Raw genomic sequence first — 19,979 nt, 5'->3', positions numbered from 1 at the left:
CTATGAGCCTGATGGTGCTTTTAGAGTCCCTATACCTAATGTCATTGGTGAGTAAAATCAGGATGGAATGAGTGAAGCAGCTCTGGTTCCTTTGGTAAGTAACATGGGGTGGGAGGTTATCATAAATGCAAATGTATTTTCGCCACTAAACGCCAATGGAAATATTTTATTCCCACAAAGTTGAGTATTTATGTATTTATTATTGATATTTATATAGTGCTGACAATTTTATGCAGCGCTTTACACAGTGCACATTCACATCAGTCCCTGCCCTCAAGGACCTTACAATCTAAGGTCCCTATTGCTGCAAAAAAAACCAAGCACAGGTTTTACATTCAAAAAGTAAATATTTTTTATTAATATAGCTACAGCTCTGAACTGATCAGGCTAACATGTCGTAAGCTGTATAGGTAAAAACTACTTTTCAAAGGTTTTTCCAGGGTAACAAGGTGAGAAAGGTGGGTTAGATTAATATGTGAACTGCTGATTTACTGGCAAATTCACTAATCTCTAGTTGCTATAGGCGGCTGAGAATCATGGCTGTGCAACATATTTCCTGGGAAATGCTTATCATTAGCTTGCAACAATGAGTCAAAAAAAAAATGTTCAGACATAGAGATTGATTTATTAAAGGCAAATAGGCTGTTCATTTGGATTATTATTAGCTCAGTGAATGACTGAAAGTCTGGTGACCATCATCCAATCATGTGCAAGCAAAAATAGTTGTTGTTTTTTTCTTATTTTTCTTGCACATGATTCTTTGCAAAGTGAATTTTCACCCCATTCACTGACCTTAGTGAAAATTGCAAAAGTGAACAGCCTATTCACCTTTAGAAAATCGACCCCAAAGTCTAGAAAACAGTAGAAAACTGCAATTCTTTTGAAAAGGTGGTGACTACACACAGATACTGTATGTGAATTGGCATGTAAATACATATGTAAATTATGGTCATGAACAAACCATAAGCATATAAAGTGAAACATACAAGTTAGAGTGTAGTTCCACTGTTGGAGTCAAATGTGAGAAAACCCCTCTATATTGTGTGTTCCAAATAACACAGCGTACCTAAAAACAATCTTCGAAAATACATTTCTTACCTTTTAGATATTTTGTGAAGGTCTTTGTGCAGATTCCAGGCTACTCTGAGCAGTTTGAAAGTGAAAGTAGAGGGACAGACTGAGCTTCTTCTCATTAACATACAATGCTTCTAAGTCTTTAACCCTTAGTTAGGACTGACAATGTTCAAATCGAGTTTACAACTTATAATGAGATCAGCACAGTACAGACAGGGTTAATTAACGTATACATGACTTCCCTCAGCCCACTCCAGGCCCCTTCTTTACATTACATAATGGGAAGCTGGGTAGGATTTCAAGCAATTAAGCACCTAAAAATGTAAGCAGAATTTTTTTATATTTTTTTAATGTATGCAATGTGAATAGGAACCTATAATACAACTTATACTCCCTGGGCTTCCCACTTCACAAATCACCGTAAAACGTACCTGTAAAGAAAAAAGTTAGGCTTTATAGTTACCTCATCGCTGTCTTTCGCCCACAGTGCCTAGGTGAGATTGATATCACACTCCTTCTGGCTAGAAGCATTGGGAATATAGAAAAGCTGAAATCTCAAAAGATGTCCTCACAAAATGTCCCAAGATCTTCTTGCAATGAGCTGGGTGTCTTCTTGTAAGATTTCGCCTGCTCTGCATTCTCTAGGAACCCTCCCAGAAGGACGGTGACGTGTTACCCAGAAATGCGGAAGACTGGGGTAGAGTAAGTGTACCTCTTTTTTTTTCCCAGATACTACCTACTATCAGTAGAGAGAGGGGGGCTCAGCAGTTTGAGCGGATCTTGCATTTTACTGCAAGTTCTGCTTTAAAATATTTGAATAACCGGTTGAATACTTACAAAGGACCAATGCAGATGGTGGAAAATGTACCAAGTGTATGATGGATGGAAAAAAAATGCCGGAACTTCTTTAATGACATTTAAGCTTCAATGTATGCTGCAAGAGATTGCTTCATAAAACCAGATGGTGGCCTTAATTAGACTCTCTGTACCATGTGTACTAACAAAAGGGTTGCTTATACCAGACAGTTCAGTGTTTCAGTTGAGATGACAAAGAGTTTTCCTATGATATTCTTAACTTTTAGGCATGCAAACAAGTAAAAAATAAATAAAATAACTTGATTGGTATAGCGTAAACCAGTAGCTATAGTTGAAGAAATCTTCCATGCTACTAGAAACTCATTTGCTGAGTTTGTAAACATATTATTTGGCTTTTCCCCACTGCATGGCTTCACCCAGCAGCAGGCTCCTATATCAGGGAGAGCCAGATAGAGAGACTGAGATTCAGTCACATATATAAAGGCCTAACGACAGCTATGACTGATAATGAAGCCTGTCTACCAGGTATGATGAAGGCCTTAAACGCACACACTGGGCTTACATACTCTGACAGGGAGAAAATACGGCTAAATAATAACAAAAACTTCTGCCTGAGAGTAAAGGCTCCAATATCATAACAGCTTTAAAGTGGCTATTCAGATACAACAAATGCCTTTTCTTAACATGGCGGAGGTGTGGAGGTTTATTCCCACTCAAAGATCTTCAAAGACCCCAGGTTTCAGTACACTGAACTGAACATGGTTCTGAGAAAACAAAAAATGTTTTTCTCCATGTCATTTGTAAACCCTGGAATCCCTAAACATGTGCATATGAGAAAGTTAAAGATAGAAGGAAGCCCCCACTATCACAAGAGCACACAGGAAACTTCCCAGATGACAGGTAAGTGCTCTCATTAGCTTTTAAAGTCACAAGGCAGAATCATGGGCAGGTGCAACAAAAGTCAGCCCAATTTTACATGCGGCACACTACGGTCAAAATCAATCATCGATTTTACCCTATTAGCGATTAGTAAATCAAACGAATATTCCAAATATACATTTTTTCAAAGGAGTTTCTACTGGCGTATGGCCAGCTTTAGATTCCAATCCATTGAAATGGGTTTTGCAGAGTGTTTAGAATGTGGTCTGAAAAAAGTTGCAGTTTTTGACATTTTCATACAACCCCAATTCCAAAAAAGTTGGGATGCTGTGTAAAATCTACATTACAACAGAACGCAATGATCTGCAAATCTCATAAACACATATTTTATTCACAATAGAAAATAAAAAAAACATATCCAATGTTTAAACTGAGAAAATGGACCATTTTAAGAAAAAAATAGGGTAATTTTGGAATTGATGGCAGCAACACGTCTGAAAAAAGTTGGGACAGGACAACAAAAAGCTGCAAAAGTAAGTGGTACCAACAAGGAATCCTTCTTCCTTGAACATTTTGCAACTAATTGATGTTAATTGGCAACAGGTCAGTAACATGATTGGGTATAAAAAGAGCATCTTAGAGAATCAAAGTGTCTCATTAGTATAGATGGGCAGAGGTTCATTAATCTGTGGGAAGTGGGGTTTTAATATCCCCCAAAGTATCTGTTGACAATCTCAAAAACTGGGTATTGGGACTTCACAAAAAAGAAAGGTGATTTATCAGCCTGTCATTTTTGGTGGCTTAAAACATGCTACTTACACGCACTGTAAATAAAATTGTTAGGATCCATCAAAGCCAAGCAGCACAATCTTTTTTGACAAGTGTAAGCTACAAGCTAATGGCAAAGCTATTACATTCTAATAGGAATTCATTTTCTAGTTGCTGTGAATTATGGTGCATTTGTTCATTGCCATGACAACATTGCTTTGCCTTGCTCACTTGTTGGACACTGTAAAAATCAGACTTGAACAGAACTCTGCATGTCAATGTAACCATTTCAATTAGAAATTTCTATTCAATTGGAGATTTCTATTCTTAAAGCGTAACTGTAATTTTTAAATTATGCCTTCCACATTTGTCTCTCAGGTGCCCAAAATGTAAACTTACCTAAAATGCCTCACGCCTCTACATCTTAAGCAGTATCCCATGGCTGGTGTACAGAGAGCCTCATACCATTCTGTTACACACAATGCCTCACACCGCACTATGTCTCACACCACTCTGTTAGGCTGGGTTCACACCTAGGCGTATCGAATATGCGCGTTTGTCGCGCGCTTCGTGAGGCACGTTTTTACCGCGATTCGCGGTAAAAAAACCGCGCGACATACGCGCATTTCCGAGGGCTATTTGGCTGTATCCCAATGGAAATGCGCGACAAAAAACGCCCCAAAGAAGCTCCTGTACTTCTTTGGGCGTAGGGGGTTTTGTAGCGCGTTCATACGGCCTGTAATACGCCCAGGTGTGAACCATACCCATATGAAATAATGGGATTTTGGTATTTGAGCGTCTTGCAGAGCGTTCGAAAGCGCTACAAAACACCAATTGTGAACCAGGCCTTACAGAGGCAGAGGCTTTGCTTACCCATGTTGGAGCCTCCAGCAAAGAGAATAGCAAGGAGCCTCCAGCAAGGAGAATAGTGAGCAGAACGGTACTGACCTTACCAAATCTCTCCACATCTCCTAAAACTAGCAGTCAGAGGCAGCAGTGCCTAAGATCTCACACTGCCAATATACAGGTATGAATCTACAAAACAGCAGTGCCTGGGCACCCACACATGCCAGGAAGAGTACTGCTATTTTTCAGGAGGAATTCCAAACAAAAAAAATTACATTTTCTATGGTTCCAGGTACTGCTTAGGAACAATATAATAAAGTATCTGTTGACAATCTCAAAAACTGGGTATTGGGACTTCACAAAAAAGAAAGGTGATTTATCAGCCTGTCATTTTTGGTGGCTTAAAACATGCTACTTACACGCACTGTAAATAAAATTGTTAGGATCCATCAAAGCCAAGCAGCACAATCTTTTTTGACAAGTGTAAGCTACAAGCTAATGGCAAAGCTATTACATTCTAATAGGAATTCATTTTCTAGTTGCTGTGAATTATGGTGCATTTGTTCATTGCCATGACAACATTGCTTTGCCTTGCTCACTTGTTGGACACTGTAAAAATCAGACTTGAACAGAACTCTGCATGTCAATGTAACCATTTCAATTAGAAATTTCTATTCAATTGGAGATTTCTATTCTTAAAGCGTAACTGTAATTTTTAAATTATGCCTTCCACATTTGTCTCTCAGGTGCCCAAAATGTAAACTTACCTAAAATGCCTCACGCCTCTACATCTTAAGCAGTATCCCATGGCTGGTGTACAGAGAGCCTCATACCATTCTGTTACACACAATGCCTCACACCGCACTATGTCTCACACCACTCTGTTAGGCTGGGTTCACACCTAGGCGTATCGAATATGCGCGTTTGTCGCGCGCTTCGTGAGGCACGTTTTTACCGCGATTCGCGGTAAAAAAACCGCGCGACATACGCGCATTTCCGAGGGCTATTTGGCTGTATCCCAATGGAAATGCACGACAAAAAACGCCCCAAAGAAGCTCCTGTACTTCTTTGGGCGTAGGGGGTTTTGTAGCGCGTTCATACGGCCTGTAATACGCCCAGGTGTGAACCATACCCATATGAAATAATGGGATTTTGGTATTTGAGCGTCTTGCAGAGCGTTCGAAAGCGCTACAAAACACCAATTGTGAACCAGGCCTTACAGAGGCAGAGGCTTTGCTTACCCATGTTGGAGCCTCCAGCAAAGAGAATAGCAAGGAGCCTCCAGCAAGGAGAATAGTGAGCAGAACGGTACTGACCTTACCAAATCTCTCCACATCTCCTAAAACTAGCAGTCAGAGGCAGCAGTGCCTAAGATCTCACACTGCCAATATACAGGTATGAATCTACAAAACAGCAGTGCCTGGGCACCCACACATGCCAGGAAGAGTACTGCTATTTTTCAGGAGGAATTCCAAACAAAAAAAATTACATTTTCTATGGTTCCAGGTACTGCTTAGGAACAATATAAATGTCTATAACAGTGTAAAGAAGTGTCACGCTCTAAAAATTGTAACAAAATATTTAATATGTGCTAATAAAACACAAACATCAAAATCATATAAAAATACCATAAAGTAATTTGCCAACAATCCAAATGTTTAAATGTTCTGTTCTGCCTCCCGTCTAAAGCATTGAAAGTGTGATCTCTGTAACTTACATTTCTGGCGAGATGGCTATAACTCACAAACTCAGTAGTGTTGGCAGACAGTGACTCAATCCATATGACACCTTGAATATTGTTGGGAAGATTAATCCAAACTGTGCATATTTTTACAACAGCGAATATAGGACAGTTAAAAAGATCATAATGTGATCCACTTACCAAAGACATGTGGCTGAGATGCAGACTAGAACATAATGAAGAAGTGTGCAGCTATCTACACAGAGCAAACCTGAACTCTGAGGAGGGATGGAGGCAAACACCAGAGACATTAAAGGCATATCACAATGCATGTGCAAAATAACATGTTCTCTATAACAAATCTTCACTTTTTTAGCACAGTTCCATTTTAAGGAATATACAAAATGTATGGAGCCCGTGAGAGCACATTGCATGCCATGCTGTCACATCATTGTGTTGGTGGCAGCCGGATTAGCAGGAACTGGACCCAGTGACTTGGCTGAGATTAGAGACATAGCTGGAAAATACCTAATGCTGTAGATATATTAACCCTTATCTATAATCAGGAGCCGTTCAAGCTTGACATGCACGGTCCCTATGTAAACATCAGATTGCTTTATTTCTATGTACCTGAACTAACATAACTAAATAAGGTATAAAAATACCATGTAAATGTCCATTTCTGATATCTGTACTGAAAATGTGGAACATGTGAATGGGATACAATTTTGGTTTGTAATGCATCAGGTATTTTCCACATGTCTGGTACATAACTAAACAGGTGGTATCTGAGAATGTCAACTGCTCAAGAACTGCTGAATATTTTATACATGGTGTTATTTCACAATCTGATTTCTCCAGCAGTGCCAATAATTATCCTGAATCACAGTTTTGTTTTCCTAGTCACTGTATTCTACACAGATACATTTTAAAAGGAATATTTATTTTTTATCTACAACCAAACTAAAATAAAGAAATCAAATATTTTATATTGGTTTAAAAAGCATCACAGACCCATTACTGTTTGGCTTGCTTAATAGCAAACCAAACAGTTTCCAAACAACAGCCTCACATCTATCTGCTAAGCAAGCAAGTAATTGTATATGGAGAAAAGCAGTAGAAGAGTTTGAACATGCCTGGGATAAGTGTGTCTATTTGTCTTAATTTGCTTTTGATTACTGCTTTTCAATATTAATATTAAGTCAATAGAGAGTTTATGTTATGGTATGGTATGGTATGGTATAGTATAGTATAGGGTATGGCATTAGTTAGGCCTATTTTAATAGTATCTCTCAAGCAACCAGAAACTACATTAAAGGAACTATGGGGTTAGGGCTTTTCCCCATAGTTCTCCTTAGGGTAACGGGAGGACACAAACTAACATCCCGTCACCCTAAGCTCAGTATACCGCGAGCAGCAGCTTGCGGTATACTAAGACGCCGCAATTATGTCTGGATCTGCCCAGCTGCGTGACTGCTCTGCCTATCAGCTGTACCCGCCCCCTCCCCGTCCGTTCCGCCAGCCAGCGCTGGAGGATCAGAGCGGAGAGGGGGGAATCCAGCACCTCCCCTGTCACGGCAGAGAGCCGTGACAGGATCGAGAAGTGAGCGAACGCCGGTATGTGTCCGCTCACTTCCCGATCTACTGAGCCGACCTGTGACAGTCTCATTGTCACAGGTTGGCTAGAACTATGAGGTGAGTGAAAAGCACTCACCTCATAGTTCTCCTTTAATCTAAAAATCCCAGCGCAAAGGGGAGTTTACTTAATTATTATTCTTATTACACAGGATTTCTCTAGCGCCAACAGTTTGCGCAGCGCTTTACAATATAAGGAAGACATTACAATGACAATACAATTCAAGACAAGATGGTAAGGAGGGCCCTGCCCATGAGGGCTTACAATATAAAAGGGAGGGGCCAGTGTAAAAGTATTACTTTTAAAAGTGCTTCACATAGACGTAGGAGGGACCCAGAAAGCTCCACCCACTAGAGGCAGCCTGCAGAAAACTACTTTGATGCATAGCCTCTAAAATGTATGTAACATGTTGCATGGACTGGACTGTATAGCTTTTCTGTTTACAAACAATTATTCTGAAGTGATTTTAACCAATGTCCAAAGAGCCAAGGAATTAGGGTCAGGAAGGCACTTTTAGGAAGAGGAATTTCAAAGAAAAGGCTTTAAAATTTATGTGAACCCTAAAAATGAACATCTCTTATTTGGTCCCTTTTAGTATGTTAAATATATAATTAAAAAAGTGTTTTGCTATACCCGTTTCAGTAAAAAAAAAAAACCTGTTGATTTTACTGGAAATTGTGTGAGCTGATATCTTCTTCTGCTCTCTGCCTGTGCTGACTGTTACCAATGACATTGTTCTCCAAAGACTGAAGAAACATGCACCTCTTTGTTACCGCAAATAGGAGAGAGGTGGGGTTTGGTAGCCCCATCTTTTTTGTTGTCCTTATACGGGTGAGTGTTGTAAACCTCGGACTGAAAGTGTGGTACTGGCAGAATCGCCATGTGCAAAAAAGGAAAACAAAGGCTTAAAAAAAAAATCAAAACGAATGCAGCCGCCACATCTATGCACTGATACATCTATGCAGCTGCAATATATAACATTTGTGGGTATAGATAAGCTTTAACTTTCCTAGTTCTTTGAGGTTCCTCATCGCCTGTTTTAGGAAAGCATGTCTGCACAGTATTTGTACTAAACTTGAACAATGTGAAACAAAAAGAAAAGCCTATATGACAGCTATTGGTATCTGCAATAGCCTTACTAGTGAGTGACACGCTGGAATACTGCCTTGTTATTCTGTGTATAGTAGAGCATGTGACTAGTCAGCATGGAGGACTACCTCCCCCACTGGAAGCAAGAGCAACTAACAGCACGGTGGCACTGTATCAAACATGTCCACTCCGCCTTTTATGCAATGCCCAAGTTTCTAAATATAAAAACAACAACCATCATGAAAAATAAAGCCACTCATATTTCCTGCCATAGCAACATAATTACAGGAACTCGGACTTAAATCTAAGACTCTCCTTAACAGTTAGATAACTGAAATGACATACAAGCAAAATTCACAATGAGCCCTACAGATATTTAGCTGAAAAAATAACATATAAAAAGACAGAGAAAAAAAGGCCCATGGCTCTTCCATGCGATTTCTCTTAGTAACTATACTTCTGAATGTCACCTCTGTGTGAGAGAAAGATCTACTCCGCTTTGTTAGTTCGAATAAATCTTATAGTCCTCATGTGCTTTAGTTGTATTTTGCTTCTGAGGCCTGACTTTTCCTTACTTCCAAGCTAAGCCCTGTTTATCGGCCACCCACTGTCCAATAGAAACCCAAAGGCAACAGAGTGCCACCTCCATGTGTAAAATCGTTTATTAAGATAAATAAAACAAGGGATATATGTACTCACAAGCAAACGTTTTCATCACGCTTTAACAAAAAACAAGAGGCCACACTGTCCGTTAACCCAACATGATATCGCCCCGACTATGTACCATGGTTGCCTCCGGTCACATCACCGTCCACCGGCTGCAGTCAGCCAAGATTGGCGCGTTTCAGGGGCAACCCCCCTTCATCAGAATCATACCAATAGAAACGTTTCAGTGGCCAGTAAGCGAAATATATCTGGACAGAGTAATAGCTAAAAAAAAACTCCTTCTGACCTCTACATCATTTAATCCAGTTGGCAGCTAACAAAGGTACCAGTAGGCATAAGGATGCTGTGCTGTGTCATAGGCAAGACTTTTACTCTCAAATAGAAATAGCTTACAGATTTACTTTAATGAGCAAGTATAACCATTAAGGTTATGGTAAGAAGGGACTAAAGGCATCAAAAACCAAATCAGTGCACAGGACTGTAAATCCTTCTTAGAACAGAAGGTATTCACATATCTCATTCCATCCCAAATCCCAAAATGAAGAGGATTATTCCTCATTTTAGAACAGAGGGTGGAGCCATACAAACTATTCATTGGTGTCCCAATAGTCAAATGCACATCACGTACTGATGGGTGTATAGTGCAAATATAAATTAACATTATAGAGCCATTTATTCTAAGGTAAGAATTAGGTTCACATTAATAAAATAATTATCTGTAATGACCCTAAGCAGATTTTGCCCTCATTTTTTGGTGGTTACCAGTGTAGTCCATGTGGCATGAGTGCTATCTGGACCGAATACATTAACCTAGAAACAACATTTTAAAGGGTAGTTACCTTCCCGCCAACGTAAAGTATATATGTGTCACCCTGTCAGGTGTGCCAGCTGTATGCATATATACATGAGCAGGCTCGCCATTCTGTGCTGAGAATGTACTCACTAGTGTGCTCCCAACACGGTGACTGAGTTGTCACCAAAAGCTCATGGTCACTGTTTACGATCTGAAGCCTATGGGTAAAGGCTCTCAGCCATGTGCCAATCACAGCAAATCACATGATTGAAGAGTATACCTGTAAGAGCAAAATGGCGGCCGCGCATGCGCGCAAACCAAAGCATGTGGTTCCATTGCACGCAGCTTGGACTTTGCTATTGGATGGCTGCTTGCCCCTGACCTTGGTCTCCGCTGCCCAGCTGGCTCTGACCTCTGGCTTTCCTGACTACATTCTTGTCTGTTGTTCCTGCTCCACGCCATCTGCTCGCCGGACCCCCAGCTTGCTGACTACACGTCATCAGGACGTCTCCTGCACAGTGTCGGATCCCATCAATGGCATTCGTGCTACCTCTGACTACCAGCATTAAGATCCACTTAAAGGGCTGCCAGGAGTGGGCGGCAAGGGTTCAATGACAATATAAACACAGCCAGGCTTGCATATAAAAGGGAGAATAAGGACAAATTATGTACAAAGAGCAATAACCCTCAACCAGGCCAGATAAATTCTAATTGCTTACTGTGAAGCAGTGCACATTCGTCTTTATTTTTGGAAATGATTACATACATATTTTTTCAGGAAAAGGGTGATGATGCTTTATTATGATTCTTGAAACAAACCCAGCTCTGGTTGGCATTCCTGCAATTTACCAGCTTCTTACATAACCCTAATGGGGAGATGCAGTGTCAGAATACTTTTTAAGTGGATGGGATTTTGTATCTTATGCAAACAGACTGACTGGCACACCACATTACAAAAAAGCTGAGCCGTCTTTCATCTCTAGAGTCTTTTTATGTTTGTGACTGGGAACTCTACATCAAGCTCCTAATGAGAAGAGTGTCAGCGCAATCTGTCTCATTCTTTCCACAGGTATTAAACATTAACAGAAAAAAAAACTTTGCATAGTTTTACAGCTTTTCTTGGTGACCTTATTTTTCCTGCACATAACAGTTCATATAAGCCAAACTTTGTTGAAAAAGCAATGAAATGTAAACTTCAGACAAACTTGCAAATTTTGTAATTAAACTTACACAGGGATCGCAGCGGACCTTCTGAGTGGCTGCAGCATTTATCCTTCTTTCATCTTCAGTGGCTGTTCTATTTACTAAAAGCTTGTGCCTGCCAGGAAAAGTTTTTGAATGGTGCTGAATCTGAGCAGCAGACAACACAGGACGTTATGTTCCCTGGTACCACGTTAGGTCCTCTGAAGTTAATAGGGAAAGAGGTTAAAAGGAATGGAAACATACGAGAAGTGATTGTGGTCTCATCCAGAAGTACTGATGAAAGCTTTCTGCATGCAGCTGCACAGGATGCATTCAGTCTAGCTGGGTTTTCATTAACAAGAGTTTTCTGCGTCCTGGTTTTACGTAGCTAAGAATGCCTAAACACATGTAAATGCGGTTAAATGTGACTAAACCAAGGAAAATCTACACACAGGAACAAGAGATCTTGGAAGCATAAAAGCTGTGTGTACTTCCTAGATAACTTCACTTGTGTTTAACACAGGTGGCCCATGTGCATGATGTATTTCTAATGCCACCAGTGTAAATACCTAAATTTGATTCTGTAGTCCCCTACACAGCACACTGCACACATGTGTGTTACCAAGAACATGAAGATAAGAAGGAGCAGAGGGATGAGCTCCTCAGTCTGCTGATGCTCATTCCAATGCCCAATCACAATGTGAGCTAGCTGTACTGTTTAAATTCAGTACAGAAAAGTAAAGTCACCAACTTGACTGCCATGTCTAGAACGCCTATGTACATTTTCAGCACTCAAGACAGAAATATAAATCTTTTGGCAGGTAAAAAAAACCTCTTTCATATACAGTATGAATTTGAATGGTATATTTCGTTGTTTGCATGGAGTTTAGCTTTAAAGTACTTATAAACCCAATAATAGAAATGTAATATGGCAAACTCTCTGTTATCTGGTATTCAACTAACCAAAACTCTAATTTAACCAGAAAAAAAAATCCCGTGTACTCACTGTTCTGCTGATCTGCGGCATGTATTATCCTGGAAATGATTGTGTGCATATTTGTCTTAATTTGCTTTTGACTAATGCATTTCAATATTAATATGAAGTCAATACAGAGTTTAAGATATGGTATGGTATAGTGTGGGGTATGGCATTAGTTAGACCTACTTTAAACAGCAACGCTCAAGCAACCAGAAACTACATTTATCTGGAATCTACCAATCCCAGTGAATGCCGTATAACGGGGAGTTTAATGTACATTGCAGCTGTTTCACAGATGTGGTGGCTGCTTTTGTTTCATTTATGCAGGCGTTTGTTCCCTTCATTTTTACCTGGTGATCCTGCCAGTAACACACTTCCTGTCTAAAGCTGGCAATACACCTATAGATTATCTGCAGATTTTCTATGGTCAGATCGAAAAAGTGCAACAGATTCCTCCATCTATGCTAAACTGTGTGGATGGAGGAATCTCCCACTAGGCCAAGCTTCAGTATCTTGCTAGTCGGCCCCATTGCCTGTCAAAATACCTGAGCAATCTGATTGGATGCAGGCATTGTTCAGGTGTTTTGAGAGCCAGAAAGCAAGCTGCCACTGATGACGTACAGCAGGCAACTAACATGCTTGTTTTTACTCTAACAGCATTGGCCTACCTCTAAATCCAAGAATTTCGTAGCTTTCATTTATAGGGCACGCATGCAAATGCCCCTGGCCTCTCACAATCAGTGACTGTCCCCAAGCTCAAATGCTACCACGTGAGAGAGTGGATTGTACCAAGCCCTTTGCAAATTCCAACTTTCAGAAAGTCAATATCTGCTTAGGAGCTTTAGGCAGACAGAATCTATGGACTGTGGAGCACATTAATGTTGCCTTGTATACATTGTCTGTCAGCTTGATTTTTATTACATTTCTACAGGCTTACTATAAATGCCCTCCCCAACAATAAAAAAAAAAAACAGCCAGCAGTTACACAGGAAGTAAGAAGACTTTTAGTTTTTTCACATTAGCACTGATAAGACTATTGATCGTCTGGGAAACGATTGGCTGAACAAAGGTTTATTTTTCCAATACAGCAGTTTTACTGTGTGCAGGCAAAAAGTGCTTTTATAGGGTGAGAATAGACATGCATAGTGAACATACAAAAGATTGATCAATATAAAAACCTTAAAGCAAGGCCAGTGAAATCCGCAGGCAGCTGTTTCACAAAACAAGGAATGCTACTCATGAAGGTTTCTATGCATAGAATAGAAGAGATGAGTGACTAATGCATAATGCAAGTCTGCTGGCAAATGATGTGTCAAGGTGACTCATTAAAGAACAGCTTATTTAAAACAGAGAAATCCTCCTCTCCTGTGGGATACACCATTAAGTGTGAGTGCGTGTGTGAAGAAGGGGAGGGGGGGTGTCTACTCGAGCTAATGTCAAGTTTCAGGTGCATCTAAAAGGAAAATGTCTGTGCTGCTCATAGTAAAAGTTGCTTCCTTTTTGCCCAAAATTTCCAGCATGATACACTGAAGTTTGGTCAAGTGACGGGTACAAATGCAAAAAAACCTTGCTTTTTTTTATGATCTAGGCCAGGCGTCCTCAAAGTTTCTAAACAAATGACTAGTTTACAGCTCTTAGGAGAGGCTTAGACTGCAGGAGGGTAAGAGTAGAAAATGCCCCAATGTCAGTGGGAGTAAACAATATCGTCGTCCCCGCTTACCCACCACGGGCTCCCCCGCTAGCCTTTCTCCTTTTTCACCCCTACCCTCCTTTTTCCTCGAGTTCCTTTACCTTCCCAACCTTATCCCATTACCTCAACTTTTCTCTTCCTAACCTACCCCCCTTTTCTCTTTGCCTGAACTCCTCTTATGTCTTTCCTGTCTTGCCCGCTGAGTCAAAGAGCAATGACGCGCCTTCTTGTCCCGCGTTATCAATAAAATATGCACAAAGCGTTTATGGGACCTATTTGTCCCCACTTTTATACACGGTTTTTGCCTTTGTACTTTGTAGTTTTATTGACCTCTGGCTTTTACGTTTGTGTTGTACTTGTGTCTGTACATGCAAATGGAACAATTTAATTTGTTTCTTAATAAAGCCTTTTGAGTGGAAAAAATACATATAATTTTTTTAATAAACACTTAAATTGGATTAATTAGTGCAGATTATATCTGTCCGGAGTTTAGCTTTAAAGCTCAACTCGATGTTTTCCAGGAAGAGGAGGGGGTTCAGCTAGGAAAGTATTTTTAAACTACAGCAGACTCTTAAAACAAGGATGAAATATGTAACACAACTAATGTAAAAACCTGCCTGTGTTACATTTTAGCACTGCATGTCACAGAAAATAAACTTAGTATATTTTGAAATGCATGGTAATTTTTTCTATCTGACCAAGTCTGTGTAAAGCTCCGGAGCTGAGAGTTTGCCGATTTCCCCGCCCACGGTAGGTGCTGTACTCAGTGATCACATAATGGAAGCCTGGAGCAGGGCCCAGTTATCTTGGCATCTAGTTCACATGATTCAACAATCTGCTCTTCTGGCTCTTCAGCCGTAGCGAAACAATTCTCACGTCTCCTATTTTGCCTGTGACGTACTACATATGGTATTAATGCAATGTAAAATAGTTACTAGCTTTTCAAAAAGAGATCTGTGTGCTGCAGCTATTGCAGTACAGTGAATTTAGTGTTGTAAAGGGGGTTGTACAATAGAATATTATAGGGCTCATTCATAAAGGAAAGTACTGTAAGAGCTAATGTCTGACATGTTTTTAGCGGCATGCCCACATCCTTAACATTTTTCCTTTACTTTGCCACTGCATGCCCCTTATTTGTGTTCTTTTTTAATTTGAGATGCATGCATGCAATTTTCTTTTGGAGAGACTGGCCATCTCAGCTTGCTCTATATGTTGTGTGTGATTGGTCACCTCACCACCCTTTTATAATTCAAACCAGGCAGCCCTGGATTCAACACATGTAGTAGGTGGTGCTAAGCTGCAGATGTTGATGTGGTTTAGTTTGTCTCCCCTTGGCCAGCATTTCCCCGCTTTGCCCCGCTCTGCCATACCCTTTTTTACTATTCAGCATCCTGACACTGCCTGTTGCCTAGACGCTCAAATGCTGAAAGCTAAAAGCAAGGAATCAATGCAGTAAATGCCAGATGACTCACCTGAGTAGAATAATGCTGCTGCAATGACACAGGAGTTCTCCTGTCACCGCCCTTGCATCTGCCCATACTTCTGTACACTTGAAGTCTGGCAGGGTGCACCTATGTGTCCATGAACAATGCAGAAATTCCCCAGCACATTATCTAGCTAGTCAACATAAGATACCTCAACTGCTTCAACATTTATGTTAACAACAGGTTTATGTTGCATATGTAGCACTACTGGTAACCAGTTTAGCATAATATGAAGTAATATGGCTCTTTAGCTACCCAATAGCTACATTAAAAATGTTCTAGGCCCATATATTTGACATTAAATATCCCAGGCATATTCCTCTCAGTCTTACTGGTAGCAGTCACTTTAAATAATGTTTGTAATAATGTTTGTAGATTGTATTGCATATGTGCATGTAGAAACTGAAAGGTGGGTGGAGGGAGCACAGCATAACTGTAGATTCTACTCAAAACAGTTCTTGGTCTTCTGCACATCTTTCTATCCTTTGTGTCTTTCGCTCACAGAGCTATACTAGCTGGATTCCTAAACTTCAAATGTTTATCCTTGACAGCTGGGGTTCTAATGGTATCTTAGTCTTAGAGTTCAAGGTAGGACAGAAATGGAAAGGTTCCTGTATTACTTTTCATCTCAGACTACCTCCATGTGGGAAACAACTGCAGTCTGCCTCCTCTAGACTCAAAACAGTACTCATTGGAGTTGGTATCGTCAAGGGTTCCTCCTAGGAGGGGAGTTCCTTGCAGCTTCCCACATCTCTAGGCCTTAAGGACAAGACAGGTGTTACATTTGCATCATTGCTCAGGTGGGAAGGCAAAGGGTCTTGAAGTGCCTTAAAAAATGAACACTCCCAGCATTCACCAGCACGCCCCCCTAGCCTGTTGTTTGAGCAGGTATTAAATATTCTTAACTCAGAATTATATGTTAAGCACACCCTGCTAGAAATCATTCACATAGCGAGTGACTCTGTGCTTAGAGAACACTAGCCAGCACACAGCTAAGCTGACTAAAGCTCACTATAAGATCATAAAAAATACAAAAAGAAAATTTGGAAAAAATACTACTTCCCTACACATACATTTGCAAATACCTATAAAGCCACAATGATGCAGCAATACATCTCTGCTAAGTATATGGTCCCTTACTATAAACAGTTTATCAGTGTGAGCAAGGCCTCACATATATTGTAAAGCGCTGCACAAACTGTTGGCACTATATAAATCTTGCATTATAATAAAAATAATAATAATAATATTTGCAATTGATGGCCATGTGTGCAGGAAGACTCATAGGAAGCCCTGCAGATCCTGCACACAGGCTGGGGAGGAGAAATCTTTTGGAATGCCTGTGATGATGTGACAAGTATTGGGAGATTTAATATCTCCGCAATGAAGCCAGGTCATTTATGTTCGCCGAAGATCCAATTTAAGGTTCAGTTTGCGTATTAACTGCATTGGAAGGAGCACTAAATACTAGAGAGCAACTCCTGTACACATGGGAGGCATCAGTGGAAGGAAAAAGGAAGCATGTTCTGAAAGAATGCACAGAGGCTACCATTACTGACCCCTCCATCTTAAACTGCTAGCTGCCTGGCTGCCATGTTGAACTAATGACTTAAAAGTGTACTTGTGCCCAGACTGTGGACATTAAACTATTTGCATATTTACTATTGTGAAATAATTAATTCTCGAAGACCATCAAAGATCAACACAAAAACTCTAAAGCCAGGTTTCACCTTAGAAACAAATATTGTGTTTACATTAGAAGGCTGGCAAGATGCCAACATTTGCTCTGAGATTTCAGTGCCTCTCTTGTAAACCTGAAAAATAATTTCTCCACAATGCCCATAGCTACAAAGGTTACTGAGGGCTTGTTTTAAAGTGATTCTGCAGCTTGCTCAGAATATTTAAATATGTTAGTGTGCATCAGCCGGGCACAGGTTCACTTTAAAAAAAAAAAAAACAGGAAGATCACACATAATGGCTTCACTTGCAAGATGCTGATTCTGTGGTTGTGTCTCAGATGTACTGAAGCCACCGGATAAGCATGCAGGCAAGAATGATTATTTTCTCATGCGGGTCAGCAATGACAGTCTTCATATATTTTTTAGCACGTTTCTGAAATACAATGTTCTGTTTTGTCAGCATCTATTAAAGCTTCCTAGTACTTAACCATGTCACTGCTGTGTGAGTAGATCAACCAGCACCTCAATGCAGTGTCCTGTAAAATGGTCTGTGTGTGAATACGGTCCATTAGCAATGGAAGTGCTTATTCTGTGGTTATTACAGTATACGCTGCAATCATGTCTTGCTGTACAAACGGCCACTCAAACTGCAACTGTCTGCAAATATCTTTCACTACAAACATGAAAGGCAGGCACTGGCTTCTTATTTTAGAAACCTTCATATACAAGGATCAGTCTTCACTGCCCATCAATTAGGACTGTTATGTGTACAGTATATGACGTTATTCTGACTACACATAGGTTATCACATGACACAAATGATTTTTGATGCAATCATGCAATATATTGCTTAGGCTGCACACAAGTGGAACAGAGAACCTTTGATGACCAACAGCACGATAAAAAGTAAAAGGGCAAAATAAATAAAATTTCTCCCGATTTCCTACTGTTCTCCGTTTCTTCAGCACAAATAAACCAGCAATGTGCTTTTCTGCTTTATCTATTGTTCAACTGCCAAAACATCACATCTAGGAGTATGGAATAAACAATGGATTCCCAGACAGGTGGTGGCAAACTGAATACAGAATTTTACTTGAGATTTTTTTTCACAATGAGTGTCAATATATTTCTTTATTCAGTCTGGCACTGTAGGAAGGGAATATCGGAGTCCTAACTGAAACAGAAGAATGGTTTGTAACCGGGTTTCCACCAATCAAAACTCCTGATGGGAGTAGAAAGGAAACTGAACTCACAATGAAAAAAGGTTATGTAATCTAATCGGAGGACTGTTCAAAGCTGCCCTCTGTATGACTTGCTTCTCCATAGACTGCAACATCCTCCTACACTACAGTCTCCAGAGGCTTCAGAGACTATCAGACATAATCAGACTGTCTTTAGATGTCTGTATGGTGGTAGATTCGTTTTCACCTACGGCCTTTAGCTGCTAAAAACAAATCTGAATTTATGCCACCACCAACCACCTATCCCTAAAACTCCGACACCCTAACACTGTCTCTCCACCAAACCTAGACACTGAACCCACCCACTAAACCTGAAAGTTAACCTCTGAAAGCCAAGCCTAAATGTAATCCTGAAGAGTTAACCTATCCCTAATACCTAACCCTATTCTTCCTCCTATTAGGGCTCATTCACACCAGCAACATTTGGCTTCCAAACACATTTTAAATGCATATACAATAGCATTATGTCCTATTGCTTCAGTTCACTTCATCGTGCTGTGTTGGTGTGCGCTGAAAAAATGAAAAAAAAAAAAAATAGCAGTGCAGAGAACTTAATTAAAGTTAAAAAAAGAAGCAAGCACTTCAATGTGTTTTAACAAGGCTCAGCACCTTAAATGATGTCTCTTAATCCGATCTTCTTTCCTGAGGTTTTCATCTGTCCCTCCAGCGGTGCGGCGGCTCTCCGATCCAGCGCTGACTTTTCTGTCCCTGCAGGCACTTCTGATCCCGCGGTGTCTGCATGCGGGTGCACGCGCCCATAGACTTACCTTGCGTCTCTGCTCGTCTCCGGGCCGAAAATCCGAACTGCGCATGCGCCCGCCCGAGCAGTTCCGGATTCTCGGACGGGAGCAAGCGCTGAAGACGGGGTAAGTTTAAACTGCTGTTAAAGAAGGTTTTTTGTTTTTTTTTAACTTTTTGCATATATCTACTGCTTGCTAGCAGTAGATATATGCAAAAAAAACGGAGGTATAGAAACCCTTTAATGTGCACCTGCTGTGAGAATGGGCCCTAGATTTAACTGTTGCCTGACATCACTAGGTTTCTGTGCTTCGCTATGCAATGCAGACAGATCATGGCTGGTAGGAGAGGCTGGAAGGGTGCTGTACATGGCTTCCTGAAAACATCCTGCCTCATTACTCCTCTCGAGAGCCCTCACTCCAGTGGGATGGGTCTTGGGAAGGAGGTATGCAAATATCAAAATGCTTTGTTGAGTGGATGTCAGGCTGCATGAGTGGGCTTTCCTAGGCAGGCTGCCTGTGCATGCACACTGCCCTAGGTAAGGTCCACATATAATGCTGAGCCTCCATGACTGAAAGCACTGAAATCCAATGAATGAAACAGCCGTGCCAGGGACAGTAAGGCGGGGGGGGGGCTTCAGCGTTAGACGATGCACATATGAATTCATGACACACATTTAAAGCTGGAGTTCATCTTTATTTGACTGGCACCATAAAAATAACTTCAGCAGTAAATGTA

This window comes from Nanorana parkeri, unplaced genomic scaffold (genome assembly GCF_000935625.1).
Source record: "Nanorana parkeri isolate BGI_ZX_2015 unplaced genomic scaffold, ASM93562v1 scaffold73, whole genome shotgun sequence".
NCBI lineage: Eukaryota > Metazoa > Chordata > Amphibia > Anura > Dicroglossidae > Nanorana > Nanorana parkeri.
This window is presented reverse-complemented; position numbering follows the sequence as displayed.